This window comes from Lepus europaeus, chromosome X (genome assembly GCF_033115175.1).
Source record: "Lepus europaeus isolate LE1 chromosome X, mLepTim1.pri, whole genome shotgun sequence".
NCBI classification, from domain to species: domain Eukaryota; kingdom Metazoa; phylum Chordata; class Mammalia; order Lagomorpha; family Leporidae; genus Lepus; species Lepus europaeus.
This window is the reverse complement of record NC_084850.1, coordinates 5,982,551-5,998,539: the sequence shown is the minus strand read 5'-3', so window position 1 is coordinate 5,998,539 and position 15,989 is coordinate 5,982,551.

Here is a 15,989-nt window from a genome sequence, read left to right as displayed (position 1 = left end):
GTGTTATGGGAGACAGAAGCACCAGAGAGCTTTGTCATTCATGTACCAATATTGTGTTATATTTGCTAACATCAAGAAGCCCATGCATGGTAGCAGCCAACATTTGAGAGCTTACCTCAAGGGTGCCTTAGAGTTTCAACTGATATGTGTCCAGGTATTTTCTAATGGAATTATTAATTTTATTGAACTGTGAAAATTAGAACTGGACAATCTCTATAGTGTTTATTCCTGAATCTGAGACTGCTAATACGTCCTTTATGTCTAGTTTAAGTTCATCATGCATTGCTTATATATATATATATATATATATATATATATTACTATTTTCCTCTTTAAAACATAAAATCTGAATAAATGGTAATTAATATAGATACAAGATATTATATGTAATCTGATGATGATAAAAAAGACATATTGCTTATTTCTAACTTTTTTCTCTTGTTACTGAATGCCCTTACCTTTTCTCATTGTCTCCTTGTGATTTGATGCCACAGTTGAACACTGCACATGTCCTAATTCTGCAATACGCTTTGCTGAGTATCCCTAGGCGTGGAGAATAGAGCTGAAATAAAATGTATTTTTAGCCCATGTTTAACTCCTGCTTGCCTGTGCACAGAGATGCAGTGTTCATAGGACATGGCTTTGGAGGGAGCAAAAGCCACATAGGAACCCCAGTCCTGCCTTTCAGTATCTAGATACTCTTTGAGCAGCTGCCATGTTTCACTTACTTGATGTATTAACTAGGGTAACATACTTAACCTTTCCAAGCCATGGTTTTATCATGTATAAATGAGAACAATATATCCACTTACTATATGCTGGAGATTATTCTTAGTGCTTTCTGTATTTGAATTCCCTTAATTGTAAAAGCAATCTTATGCCATGGTTAATATTCTTGTTATTATTTCTATCTTATGGGGGAAGGAATAGAAACACAAAAAATTAAGTAACTACTCCAACTCCATAACTTCTTTAATCTCCCTGAGTCTTGTTTCCCTTGTCTGTAAAATATGATAATAGCAGTACTGAATTTATAAGATTTTTATAAGAATTTTATAGGCTAACTATATAAAGATACTTAGAATAATGCTTATCACAGAGTGAGTCTCTAGATTTTGGTTTTATTGTCTCTCAGGCACTTGTCACTTACTGAGATCATAATATATGTGTGTTTACTTGTTTATTTTCAGTCTGTCTCACTAGACACTGATTCTTGTGGCATCAGAGTTCTTCCTTGTTACATTTCTAACTCCTAGAATAGTGGCTATTCACTGAAGGTAGTTAATCATTTTATGAATGAACTCAAGACCAAATTAATGACTTATACAATTATCAGCCAAGGAAAGTGAAATGTTTGCCATATTCGTATTTATTTCTTTCATGATAAGTGGTCCCTACAGAGCAGTGATTTGATCTGATACAAAATTTAAGGGCCCTCCACTTAACAGGGAAAACTTTTCTATTGATAACAATACCGAAATTACCTGGTCTCCTTTTCTGCTTTTGCTTGACCTAGACAATATAATAATCTAACATAATACCTAGACAGTACAAATATAAATCTGAATCACAGGCTCCCCGAAATCAGTAATATAAATTCAGGTAAGTTGCCTGGGTAGGGGAGAAGGTGGGTTTCTTGGAAAAAGTTAGAGATTGGATTTATTTCATTCACATCTGAATTGAAAAGGACAAACAAAACCAGGAAATTCATTACAGTAAAAGACAGGGAGTTTGGTTGTATATGATGAGGAAGAACCAGGCTGCTGGTGGTAAAGGTTGATGTGGAAGACTAGGAATTATTGGCAAAAATTCAATTGCTGGGATAAATAAGATTACCCAGCATGGGCTTACTATCAATCTTATTCTCAACCTTCTCTAATTTCTTCCCATCACACTCAGAATAATATCCCATGGTGTAGACAGTGTTTTACAACCTTTCATGAGGAGCAGATTCACCCAGAGTTTTGCTTAAAGTTTTCAACATCATGCCAGAAGACAATACCATCACCTATGCCAAGTTTTTGTCATCCTTCCCCTAGTTTCTTTTTGTTTCTTTTTTGATGATTTTAGCTCCTGGATCACTCTCACTCTCTCTCAATTCTACTTCTGTATTTATTAGTAGTGATTTCAATTCTGATATAGATGATAATTTTAACACCCTGGCCTTTTAGTTCCTTGATTTTTTCCTCCCCTCCAGTGGCCTTGTTCTCCACCCCTCAGCCAGACATTCCTAGCTCTTGTCATTACCAGTAACTACAACCCCAACAGCCTGTTTCATGTATCTGATTATCTTTCGGCCACTTCCTATTTTTGTCCTAATGCCTGATCTCCAAAACATCTCTTCAACTGTAGCAAACCTTACAATTGGTCTTACAAACTTTTCACTGCCTCTCATCCACCATGTACCCCCTTTTCCCTCCTCAATTTCATGGACAAGCACAATCATTGCTTTCTATGTATATTCTCAACTATCTTGCTCCTATCTTACTTTGCTAAACAAAACCACAACCTCAATTAATTCTCTCTCTCTCTCTCTCTCTCTCTCTCTCTCTCTCCCCTTATCGCTGTTCTTGTGCAGCCATACATGACTGGGAGAAAACTATTCTATCTGTTGTCACTTTAAATTTACAACCATGAACTTCAAGCAGATCAGAAGTCCTATAGTAATTGTTGGGTCCTTCTTTTCTTTCTTTTTTTTTTTGACAGGCAGAGTGGACAGTGAGAGAGAGACAGAGAAGAGAGAAAGGTCTTCCTTTTACCGTTGGTTCACCCTCCAATGGCCGCCGCGGTAGGTGCGCTGTGCTGATCCGATGGCAGGAGCCAGGTGCTTCTCCTGGTCTCCCATGGGGTGCAGGGCCCAAGCACTTGGGCCATCCTCCACTGCACTCCCTGGCCACAGCAGAGAGCTGGCCTGGAAGAGGGGCAACCGGGATAGAGTCCGGCGCCCCAACCGGGACTAGAACCCCATGTGCCGGCGCCGCAAGGCGGAGGATTAGCCTAGTGAGCCGCGGCGCCGGCTGGGTCCTTCTTTTCACCCAGTCTCAATTTCATCTTTCCATACTCCCCACGTTTATACCTCTGTCTATCTTCATTTTATGCTGAAAAATTAAAATAATCAAAATGGAATTTCCCTACACTTCTGCTCCTATATCTATCTACCTGTCTTCCTTCAATTTGTTTAACCTGATATACTGTTTGCGCTAATTTTTTAATTTAAATATTTGTCTTTATTTTGAAACTCAGAGTTACAGAGACAAAGAGGGAGTAGGGGAGAGAAAGAGAGGGAGAGAGAGAGACAGATAGACAGAGAGATAGATATCTTCCACCCACTGGTTTACTCCCCATATGGCTGCAGTGGACAGGGCTGGGCCAGACTAGAGCCAGGTGTGAAGAGTCTCATCTGGGTCTCCCTTATGCATGCAGGGTCCAAAGTACTTGGGCCATCCTCTGCTGTTTTTCCCAGACCATTAGCAGGGAGCTGGATTGTAAGTAGAACAGGTGGTACACAAACTGGCACTCATGTGGGATACCGGCATTGCAGATGGCATCTTTATCTGCTATGCCACAATGTTGGCCCTTGTGCTAAATGTAATGGTAAAATTCTTATTTTACTTCATCTGGAAAGAGCATATTGACATAGTTTGCCATTCCCGTCTCCTGGGAAGCTTTATTCACTAAACAGGACACCACAAATTCTTAGTTTCCCTCCTGCTTCACTTGATGCTCTTCCTGACCTCCCCAATCTAACCCCTGGCATTGGCCAGAGTCATTCCTTGGATTCCTATCTACCCATGCTCATTCTCTCGGTGGTCACATCCAGTCTCATAACTTTAAATACCATCTGCACACTTATAACTCTCAAATTTCTATTTCCAACCCAGACTTGATCATTGTATATGAATGTATTCCAGCTCGGCCATTCCCACATATCAGATGGGCTTTTTATTTCTTTTAGCATGTAGCAATATCTAATGTACTATATAACTTTTAAAGATGTTTATTTTATGACTTCCCCTGTTAGAATGTCAAACCCCATTGAGAAAGAATTGTGTGTGCTTCACTTTTGTGCCTAAAATGCTGCCTTCTATGTAGTAGATATTTAGACTACTGAATCAGAATTTACAGAGAAAATATCCTAGCAATTTGTATATTTAATATGGGTTTGAAGTGATTGCCTTAATATAGGAAGTTAAAAGGAGTTCAAAATGTAATCAAGCCCTCTCAATTTCCTGGTCCCTCCTTGTCCACTTGGCCTAATTTTAGCCACTCTCTGTACCACTCATATTGGTCTACCACTCCGTATCCACTCTCTATACCATTCATATTAGTCTAGAACACTCATATTGGTCGTTCTGTGATTTCTTTTTTTTTTTTTGACAGGCAGAGTGGACAGTGAGAGAGAGAGAGAGACAGAGAGAAAGGTCTTCCTTTGCCGTTGGTTCACCCTCTAATGGCCGCCGCGGTAGCGCGCTGCGGCCGGCGCACCGCGCTGTTCCGATGGCAGGAGCCAGGTGCTTCTCCTGGTCTCCCATGGGGTGCAGAGCCCAAACACTTGGGCCATCCTCCACTGCACTCCCTGGCCACAGCAGAGAGCTGGCCTGGAAGAGGGGCAACCGGGACAGGATCGGTGCCCCGACCGGGACTAGAACCCGGTGTGCCGGCGCCGCAAGGCGGAGGATTAGCCTGTTGAGCCACGGCGCCGGCCCGTTCTGTGATTTCTATAACATGCCAAACATCTTCTAACCCCAGGGCGTTTGCTCTTGATATTCTCCCTGCATTGCATGACTTGTTCCCCCATTTTGTTCAGCTTAAATCAGTTTATTCAAGACTAACAAATATTTAGGATTAATGTTTTGAAATATTTATTTATTTGAAAGTAGAGTTACAGAGCAAGAGAAGGAGAGAGAGAGAGAGAGAGAGAGAGAGAGAGAGAGCGCCCCAATGACCAGGGCTGGGCGAGACTGAAGCCAGGAGCTTGTTCTGGGTTATTCACATGGTTCAGGGGCCCAAAGACTTGGGTCATCTTCCGCTGATTTCCCAGGTGCATTAGCAGTGAGTGGGATTGGAAGGGGAGGAACTGGGACTTGAACTGGCACCCATATGAGAAGCTAGCACTACAGGCCGTGGCATAGCTGGCTATACTGCAACACTGGCCCCAGGACTAATCTTAATAAGCCCTCCAGGAAATCTCTCTTGCTTTCTTGATTGTCATCCCTCTACCTGCTTTATTCTTCTTAATAATGCTTATTATTATCTTGAATTAGATAATGCATTTCACTATTGTCTGTTTAGACTACAGTGCAAAAAATAACAAGAGCTAACACTTGCTCCTGGCCAGATACTATTTTAGTGACTTGCATAAAATATTTTCTAATACTCACAACTCCAAAATTGCACTATTAATATATCCATTTTATAGATAAGGAACACTGAGACATGAAGAATTTAAGTTTCTAGTCCAAAGACTAGAAAATCTGGCACCTGAGTTTTCCACTGATTAGGTGACTTCAAGAAAAGAGTTTTTGTCTGGCTTTTTAACCATTGTGATTCCAGGACTCAGGACAGTGCTAGGCACATAGTAGGTGATCAATAAAAGTTAAATGTTGAGTCATTGAGACTTGTGTTAGTTTGCTCAAGCTGTCACATCAAAATACTACAGGCTAGAATAGAACAGAAATTGGTTTCTCAGTTTTGGGGGCTAGAGGTTTGCCATGAAGATATTGGCAATGCTGGTTTTCCTGGATCCTCTTCCCTTGGCTTGTAAATGGCCACCTAGTTGCTGTGTCTGCACATGGCTTTCTTTATCTGTGCCCTAATCTCTCCTTATAAGAACACTAGGCCTGTTACATTAGGATCCAAATTTATTTATTACTCTTTATTACTCTTTAATGACCCTGCTTCCAAACACAGTCACATTGGCAGTTGAGGCTCCAACATATGAAGTTGTAGGAGATAGAGTTCATTCCACAATAAAGCTAAATCACAGTTCCTGAAGAATTGGAATACTAAGATCACAGTTGTTTCCAAGGACAAGTAATTTCAGGATAGAGAGAAATGTATGTGGCATTGGTTTTCAAACTCTCTTTTAGTGACTGAACCCATTTGTCAAAAAAAAAAAATCCATGGAAAATATGCAAACAGGGGCTGAATGTTTTGGAGATGAGATAGAAGGCCATGGATAGCCCAAACACTGACTGCCCTTGGAGGTCTCTGGAACAAATCCGAACATCTCACTTTACAGAAAAGACTTTTCATTCTACAAAGCTAAGTAACAGGCTTGATGTCAGCTCAGAGAAGGAACTTGAATGTCTATTCAGCATTCATGGACTCCTGATGGAAGCCTGCTGGCCTTGAAAGTGAGAAAGCAGGCTATTCCTTGAATGGAGGGAGTAAAATGGTAGACATTACTACTACACTTGGTAGAGTTGGGGAGGTTCAGTCTCACCCCAATCAGAATACAACAAAGTAGTGACTGCTACTGCTATGGCCACCTTTGTATTATTAGCAAAAGATCATTTTAATGAAAGGTTTAGGCTGAGTCTAAGCAAGACAAAACCCTGCAGTTAAAGTTCTCTGTATAGATCTATATCACCTTCAATCTGAAGAACAGGAACTGTTGAAAACACTGTAAGTCACTCCCAAGTGCCTTAATTCAAATATTATTTCAGTATTTAAATTAAAGTCATAAAACATAATGAAGCACATTTGAATATTAAGTATAAAAGTCACCATATAAATATGAAATAGGAGTAAATGAATGTGGTCAACCTTCTATTTTATAAATGCAATTTGCCTCCTAAAGCCTTTAAATGGCTTCTGTCCAATATTTGGAGGGCCCAGTTGAACTGTAAGACCAGGAATTTCATTTTCCAGTTATGAAATATACAAAATAGGAATATATTTGTATACATACATATATATCTGCATACATTTGCTTCATTCTCCACATTTCCTCATGCCACGCACTTTTTTTTAAAGACTTATATTATTTATTTGAAAGACAGAGCTACAGAAAGATGTAGAGACGGAGAGGGAGGTCTTCCATCTGCTGGTTCAATCCCCAGATGGGAGCCAGAGCTGCACCCTTCCAAAGTCAGGAGCCAGAAGCTTCTTCCAGGTCTCCCACATGGGTGCAGGGGCCGAAGGACTTGGGCCATCATCTACTGCTTTCCCAGGCGATACAGAGAGCTGGATGGGAAGTGGAGCAGCCGGGACTGGAACCTGCGCCCATATGGGATGCCGGCGCTTCAGGCCAGGTCTTTTTTTTTTTTTATTAAACTTTTATTTAATGAATATAAATTTCCAAAGTACAGCTTATGGGTTACAATGGCTTCCCCCCTCCCATAACTTCCCTCCCGCCCGCAACCCTCCCCTTTCCCGCTCCCTTTCCCCTTCCATTCATGTAAAGATTCATTTTCAATTCTCTTTGTATACAGGAGATCAGTTTAGTATATATTAGGTAAAGATTTCAACATTTTGCCCATATAGCAACATAAATTGAAAAAAACTACCATTGGATTACTAATTATAGCATTAAATAGCAATGTACAGCACATTAAAGACAGAGAACCTACATAATTTTTTTTCAAATTAATTAATTTTCTATGCCATTTCCATTTTAACACCAGGTTGTTTTTTTTTTTCATTTCCAATTCTCTTTATATACAGAAGATCACTTCAATATATAATTAGTAAAGACCTCATCAGTTTGTGCCCACACAGAAACACAAAGTGTAAAAATACTGTTTCAGTACTAGTTATAGCATCACTTGGCTTTAGACGACACATTAGGGACAGATCCCACATGGGGTGTAAGTACACAGTGACTCCTGTTGCTGATTTAACAATTTGACACTCCTGTTCATGGCGTCAGTAATCTCCCTAGGCTCTAGTCATGAGTTGCCAGGGCTATGGAAGCCTTTAGAGTTCGCTGACTTTGATCTTATTCCGATAGGGTCATAGTCAAAGTGGAAGTTCTCTCCTCCCTTCAGATAAAGGTACCTCATTCTTTGATGGCCCCGTTCTTTCCACTGGGATCTCACTCACAGAGATCATTCATTTAGGTCTTTTTTTTTTCCATGATATCTTGGCTTTCCATACCTGCTATACTCTCATGGGCTCTTCCGCCAGATCCGAATGCCTTGAGGGCTGATTCTGAGGCCAGAGTGTTGTTTAGGACATCTGCCATTCTATGAGTCTGCTGTGTATCCCACTTCCCATGTTGGATCTTTCTCTCCCTTTTTGATTCTATCAGTTAGTATTAGCAGATACTTGTCTTGTTTGTGTGATCTCTTTGACTCTTAGACCTATCAGAGCTATCAATTGTGAGCTGAAATTGATCACTTGAGCTAGTGCGATGGCATTGGTACATACCATCTTGATGGGATTGTGTTGGAATCCCCTGGCACATTTCTAACTCCACCATTTGCGGCCAGTCCGATTGAGCATGTTCCAAATTGTTCATCCCCTCCCTCTCTTTTTCCACTCTTAGATTTAACAGGGATCACTTTTCAGTTAAAATTTAAACCCCTAAGAATAATTGTGTGTTAATTACTGAGTTCAACCAATAGTACTAGAACAACAACAACAACAACAAATACTAAAAAGGATAAAGTATTACATTGTACATCTAAAGTCAGGACAGGAGCTGATCAGTTCATTGTTGCCTATAGTGTCCAGGTCTTTAACCCACTGTGCCACAGCGCCGGCCCTGCCACCCAAATTTTAAGCAGCCTGTCTGGCTTAGCCATTTCTTGCCTTGGGGATTTATGCAGGCTGGAAATTAGACTTATGTCTTTGTCTGCCTTGCTGAAAGGGCTGGGAAGATGGAAGAATTTACAGGAATTGGCTGAAAAGAGCATGTAGAAGAGCTGTCTAACTAAAGAATCAGGGCTCCAAGTAACAGACCCGTAGGCCTGAAGAGACCCAGGAGCTCTGGGAAAATATTTGTCCAAGGAAGTATCACTTTCATGACTTGAAGTCTTCCTCAATACTTTGTTGTAATCCAAGTTTCTGAGATTTTTTTTGTGTAATCACAGGTGATAGAATCTCCAAGGATGATTAAATTTGGATAGTCTACCATTGCAGTAGCATAGAACCTCAGAAGTGGAATTGAGATGGTTTAAAAATAATGTTCGTGTGTGTGTTGTGTGTGTGTGTGTGTGAGAGAGAGAGAGAGAGAGAGAGAGAGAGAGAGAGAGAGAGAGACTTAACAAAGTTTTGCTGTATACCTCAACCCAAACCTGTGTCCAGCCTGCAATATAAATGGAAATGAAGCTTCGTCCTTGGCAAATGTTTGGCTTTTGATCTTAATTTTCTTCCTTCTTTTCTAAGTATATCCCATTACATCTTTAATAGTATATATGCAATAAACAAGCATATTATTTTGAATGGGACTCTAAAGTTTCCTTTGCTTCTGTCTACACCCAGGTAAATATTTATATTTTCTAAATCTTTCCCACCTTTGTTCCCATCTGATGGCTTGATCTCTGGCTGCTTGAAACTTCAGATGTTACTTTGCTTCTCATTGCCAAGATATATTGTCTACATCTTGAAAATACTCGTAAGTTTTCATTTACACACAGAAGACTTTTCTGAGTACATTGCCATCCTTTCAAGGAGAAGAGTTATATCGTGACCTTTTATTTCTTTGATAAAGCCCTAAACTCAATAATTCAGAACATTTGTAGGGTATCTATTTTGTGCGAATCAACATCAGATATTTTTAAATTAATGAATAAATTAATTTTGGAAGGACAATTTTCTGACCAGACTTAAAAGAGGAGAGCCTCAAAGATATAAGTACCCAAGTTGTCTGACCTCACTGACATTGCAGTCACTCCATTTGCAACAGGATATGGAAGAGTCTAGGGTTCTTAGCTTTAGAAAAACTCCTTTTTCTTTGGGCCATTCTATGTACTGTTCTACTTGTCTGAGGCCTGGTCTCTGTTCATTGTTAATGAACAGAGTCCTATGAATGAACCAGTACATGATGAACCAGTATAATGAACCTATAATTAATCAGTCCTATGTAATACTAATATCTTCACTTTGTCCCAGTCTCTTGTTTGGGTCAGTCTCTCTAATGTACATGTTCCCAAAAGTGGATCCAATCCTCTAGAGTACTTGATAAATACAGATTCCTAGGCCCACTCCTGAACCTTAAAAATAATATCTGTGACAGGACCTGGGAATCTGCATCTTAATGTATCTACCAAAAGTGATTCTGAAGCACAGCAATATTTGAGGGCTATATCTAGTAGTTCTGTGGCCACTGAGGTGAAATCCATCTCAACCCTCAGTATCTCTACTCATCATTCTTCACACACATAAAGAAGACTTCACCCTTATTCTGAACATGTCTCAGTAGTCTGAGGAATCAGCTCTTGCTGAGCTTCAAAGCAGATCTTCCTAACAAGGAGAGAGCTCAATTGTCAACCAGCCCCAATGTTTATATAGCCACCAATATTGCCTATTTCTTTGACTGTTCTTCCTTAATTCCAGAACCCAGTTTCTTCCAGAAACTTTCATAATTGGAGATATGCCATAATATTTTAGTGATGTAGGTAGAAATCTCACCAATGAAAAAAGCTCTCTGTATGTTCAAAGCCATGTACCCAAACAAAAGCAATTTTCTACAATATTTCTTGAAAACATTGCATATGTGTATCAATTTCAGTGCTATTTATTGTACATATTTTATGTACTAGATACTATATTATGCATTGTGGAACTAAAATTATTCAGGAATAATTTCCATCTTTATTGAGTTTCATAATGGAATACATGTTAGGAATTTCAATTGAGTAATTTCTGCATGTGGTCTGTATGCTCACATTCTACAGCAAATGGTCAGGGAACCCTCTGTCACCTTTGTGATGTTTGACTGCTCAGGTTTCAAAAAATAATTTATTTAGCAAATATTTAATGAATACCAAGCCCTCTGCTGGGTTTTGGGGACACAATGCTAACCAAGATAGACATGGTCATTGCCGTTGTGGAAGTAACAATCCAATGGGGCATATATGAAATAAATAGATAAATGAATACATGAAACAAGTGTGTATTGAGAAATGAATTCACTTAGTGCATGCAATGGCATGGTATATTCTTGGAGAAGAGTGGGACAGAGCAGAGATGAAAAGAAGTGAGTTAAAATATATGCATACAGGTAACTAGGGAAATGATAGGTATATTACTCAGCTTGATTGTTGTAATCATTTCATATATATGTATATATCAATTCAATATCATCTTTTACAGTGCAAATTATATAATTTTGCTTGCCAATTATACTTCAATAAAGTTAGAAAATAGTCATACAAAATGATTCTGTGTGTTTTACAAGTACATATGCAAACAAAATTATTCACATTGACTACATTAGATGGGTTATCCATGAGGCCAAAGGGAAATGCAATTGGAAGATGGTGGCAAAAGGAAATAAAGACATAAATAAAACAAGAGAAGGGCCTTGTGCTGGAAAATTATAATGGACCATGATTTAAAAACTAATAAAACTTACTGTACCAAATAGCCAAGTGAGGACAGAGAAGATGAGCAAAACAGGTTCCAGACTGGGGAGCACCAACATTTAGAGGTTGGTTGAGGAGAATACATGAGTTTGCCAGATAGACTTCATGTCCCCCAGATCCTAAAATTAGATGCAGGGTACATCCACATATGTATTGCTTGAAATCAGGGATATTTTTCTTCTTGTCAGGAATACCAATTTGTTCCCACCCAATCAGAGTTTTTGTAAGTTTCAATTCTGTAGATATATAGCATCTAATACAGAATGACTATTTCTGATTTATCTCAGGAAATACTGTCCTTCAACAATTTAATAATAAAGGAAGCAACAACAACAACAACAACAACAAAACATGCTGTGCTTCAGTTTTCTCAGATAATGGCAATCATTTGGCTATTATAAACTTTTTCCTGGTCTATACCAGTAGGCACCTAGCTTGTTTCTTTGTCTGAGGGTCTCTATCAATATACTCTTTATGCTGCCAGAATGATACTTGTAAAATGCAAATGAGATGTCTTCAGAAAAATACTCTATACAGAAGCAAGGCAGCATGATGTAGGAAGAAGGTCAGGAGATTGAAGTTAGGCAAATAACCCGACGATTGGCTAGCTATATGGCCTTAAGAAAGTTACTACACCACTTTGAGTTTAGTATCTATACCTGTGAAATATGAATATTCATTTTTAACTTGCATTAGAATACCCTTAGAGAGCTTGATAAAACATAGATTAATGAGGCCCACCTCAAGAGCTGCCAATTCTTCAGGCCTAGGATGGACTTAAGAATGTGTATTTCTGGGCTGGCGCCGCCGCTCACTAGGCTAATCCTCCGCTGGCGGTGCCGGCACCTCAGGTTCTAGTCCCAGCTGGGGCGCCGGATTCTGTCCCAGTTGCTCCTCTTCCAGTCCAGCTCTCTGCTTTGACCCAGGAGTGCAGTAGAGGATGGCCCAGGTCCTTGGGTCCTGCACCCATATGGGAGAAAAGGAGGAAGTACCTGGCTCCTGGCTTCGGATCGGCGCAGCGTGCCGGCTGCAAAATGCCAGCTGTAGCGGCCACTTGGGGGGTGAACCAACAGAAAAAGGAAGACCTTTCTCTCTCTCTCTCTCTCTCTCTCGCTCTCACTCTTGCTCTCTCTCTCACTGTCTAATTCTGCCTGTCCAAAAAAAAAAGTGTGCATTTCTAACAGATTCTCAGGTGATACTGATGATGCTGGACTTGGGGCTATACTTTATGATGCTGGCCCTGCTATAGAGTACTGTGAGGGTGAGGCATGATACATTTGAAGAGCCCCCCAATTAACTAACCAGAAATGGAAGTTGCTGCTGTTGCTTTCATGTCCCCCTCACCAGTGCTTGGTGTCCACTTCTCCAGTTTCATTGCCTACCACTAGCATACTCACAAATCTTGTGTGTGAGCCACAGCAAGCCACTTACTGTTCCCTGAATCTGGGGTGTGATCTTGCCCTTGGGAGCTTTTGCTTGTGTTTGTATTTCTGCTAAAAATGATCTGTACCTCTCCTCCCTTTCATACCACCGTTCACTTTGGAATAACCATCTCCCCTTTAAGGCCCACCTCAAATGCCATGGAAGTTTTTGTGAGTCTTCTCCAGTTGGAATTGATTGGTATTTCCCACAACATTTCATCCATCTGTTCATTTATTCACTCGTATTGTAAATATTTATTTAGTGTCTACTATGTACCAGATCTGTTCTAGCTACTGGAAACACAGTGTTGAACAAAAACACATATTATTGTTCTCAAGGAGCTCAAAGTATTTGAGAGGAAAAGAACACTACTCAGATGAATGTAAAATTGTAATAGTGACAAGTAATAAGAGAGGATGAGAGCATGCTGCTGTGAGCTCTTACAGCAGAAAGACTTGTAGAGATTTAAAATTGATCTTTTAATATATAAATTATTGATCTACATAAGATTATAATGGAGAAACAATCCAAGACATGATTTGAGTTTTCATAGTGCCTTTTAAGCATACATTTATTTCTGCCCTATTATGCAGGTATTTTTGTTAATTCTCATAATAGCACAATCTGCAATTTCACTGATTGAGCAGATGCTAGGCTCATGCAAGCATTCTAGATAAGTATCAAGGACTGTCAATATTATTAAGATATGTCTCTTACATTCAAATTGCCAACATCACAGTGGGAAAGATTGTATTGCAAACCTAAACTGAAACCCGAGGTATGGTATATGAAAACACATAATCATCTGCTTCTCTCTTCCCCCACCAGAATTTAGTGTGTGACATTTTCTCTTTTGTCCGCTAATATTGCTCAAGATCAATACTAGTGCTCAACATGTGATTAACAAGCAATAATATGTTAGATGAATGAACATATCTCTATTCTGACTGCCCTGGTTCAGGCTTCCATCATTGTTCACCTACCTTTATCACAACATGGCCTTCCTAACTCCATCCATGCCACCTTCAAGCCATCTCCCATAGCACAGCCAAAAACAAAAACAACACACATGCACACACACACACACGCATAAAACCATGAAACTCTCCAACTTAAAACCTGTCAGGTGTTCCATCTGCACTCTTGGGAAAAGTCCAAACATATGTGGGCAAAGGAGGTCCTTGTAGTCTGGTTCTGGTGTTTATCTTCCATCTCAGCTGCAGCCGAAGGAAAGCACCCTGATATGTTCCAACCAGAGTGTGATATATGTGGGTCCTTGAATGTCTCAAAGTCATTTCTCATGGAAGTCCCACCCCTCTCTTCTGGTCTTATTGGCCACTATGATGAATATAAGCTAAAAACTGAATTTCCCTACTCTGGGATAAACTTGCCAATGACTTCTTTATATCCTTTCTTATATTCTCTGCTTAAATTGAGGAGTGGGAAAATGTAGTTTATTATTAACTACAATGTCATTAATAATTGAAGGAGAATTCCTATTTTTCTACAGAACCCCAAGCACTTGTACTTCCTGACTTAACACTCAATTCTCAAATTAATATCAGATGAACATGTGGTGATTCAATCAGTGAACACAGCATGTGGTTAGATAAGTAATACTCACAGTGCCCTACCCTTAAAGGCAAGCTCCTTGATTTTGTGAATCAGTGAGGTACCAAGAATTTGCTATTCCTTGCTCTGTTAGAGACAAAAACATATCTCTCCATTTGGATTTTGTTGCATTTAAAATTATTTTGTCCTTGTCAACAGGGTGCTTCTAGATCCTGAATGGGTCTTCCCCAAAAATCCAAAGCACACTGTAGAGAAGGCAAACTGAAGGCTACAAACTTATCCTGTGGCTGCTTTTCAAAGGTAAGACTTAAATCTCTTACAAATTCCTGCATCCTCTTCCTGCAATGTTGTTGACTGTTAACACCTGGCCTTTCAGTGCCAAAAGAAGAAACATCATTAAAATATTTTGGCACTTCTGCTTTTAGTAGAACTAAGAAGCCATGAAGCATGCAAACAGCATAAAATGAAACACATTCTGAGGATGGTTGCAAAATTGTTTTAAGACCCAAGAACAGTTTCACTTCGGTTTGTATTTTGGTTTTGGTTGAAATGCACATGCTTTCCTTCACTTAAAGCAGTGGATCCATGTCTGTTTTATAACTATCACTTTCTTGGCTAAAATGGCCTACTTACCTCCTCAGAGTATATTTGGGCAATTCTGACAAGGTCAGGCAATGGGAATGTCCAGGTATATAAATAGTCCTCTGTTGCCTATTACTCCCAACCTGAGAAATCAAAATATGAAGGTTGATTTCTGAGAAAACACTCAGTGAGCTTAACCAACAATGGAAGATCATGACTATATCATGATCTATGTGCTATGAAGAACTCCAGGCAGAAGTCAGTTTATCTTATTATATGTCTGTGGGTCTGTTTTCTCCATTAATATATGAATCAATGTATTAATTAGCTTTTTATTACTTTAACTAAAATACCTAGGAGGAGCCTCTTGAAAAGGAATAGGCATATTTTGGTTAACAGTTTGGAGGTTCACAGTTCAAGAGTCACCCATAACTAGATGTCAGTCTGGTGTCTTAAGGAGGCTGGAAATGATGGAGCATGTGCAGAGCAGCAATTACATTGTGGACAATTGTTCACAGAGAGTGAAACTAGGCCAAACTCAGTTTAAACAACCAGCCATCTTGCAAGAACTACCTCCCATGGGCAAGCCTCCAGTGACCTAGTGACTTTCCCCTGGACATACTACCCAAACAACACAAATAGATCAAGTCTGTACCCTTAGTCTATTAACATTAACCTAAGAATAGGGGACCAAAACTATAACACGTGGGCCTTGGGGGGGATATCTGAACTATTATCCAAACTATAACATGTTCTAAGGTGAGGATTCTGACCTATCTTTTCTATTTTCTCTTTCTAACCTCTTTTACTGCACCTACCTACCACATCCCATTCCTGATCACATGTATGAATATTCAGGAAACTTATTACATTAAAAAA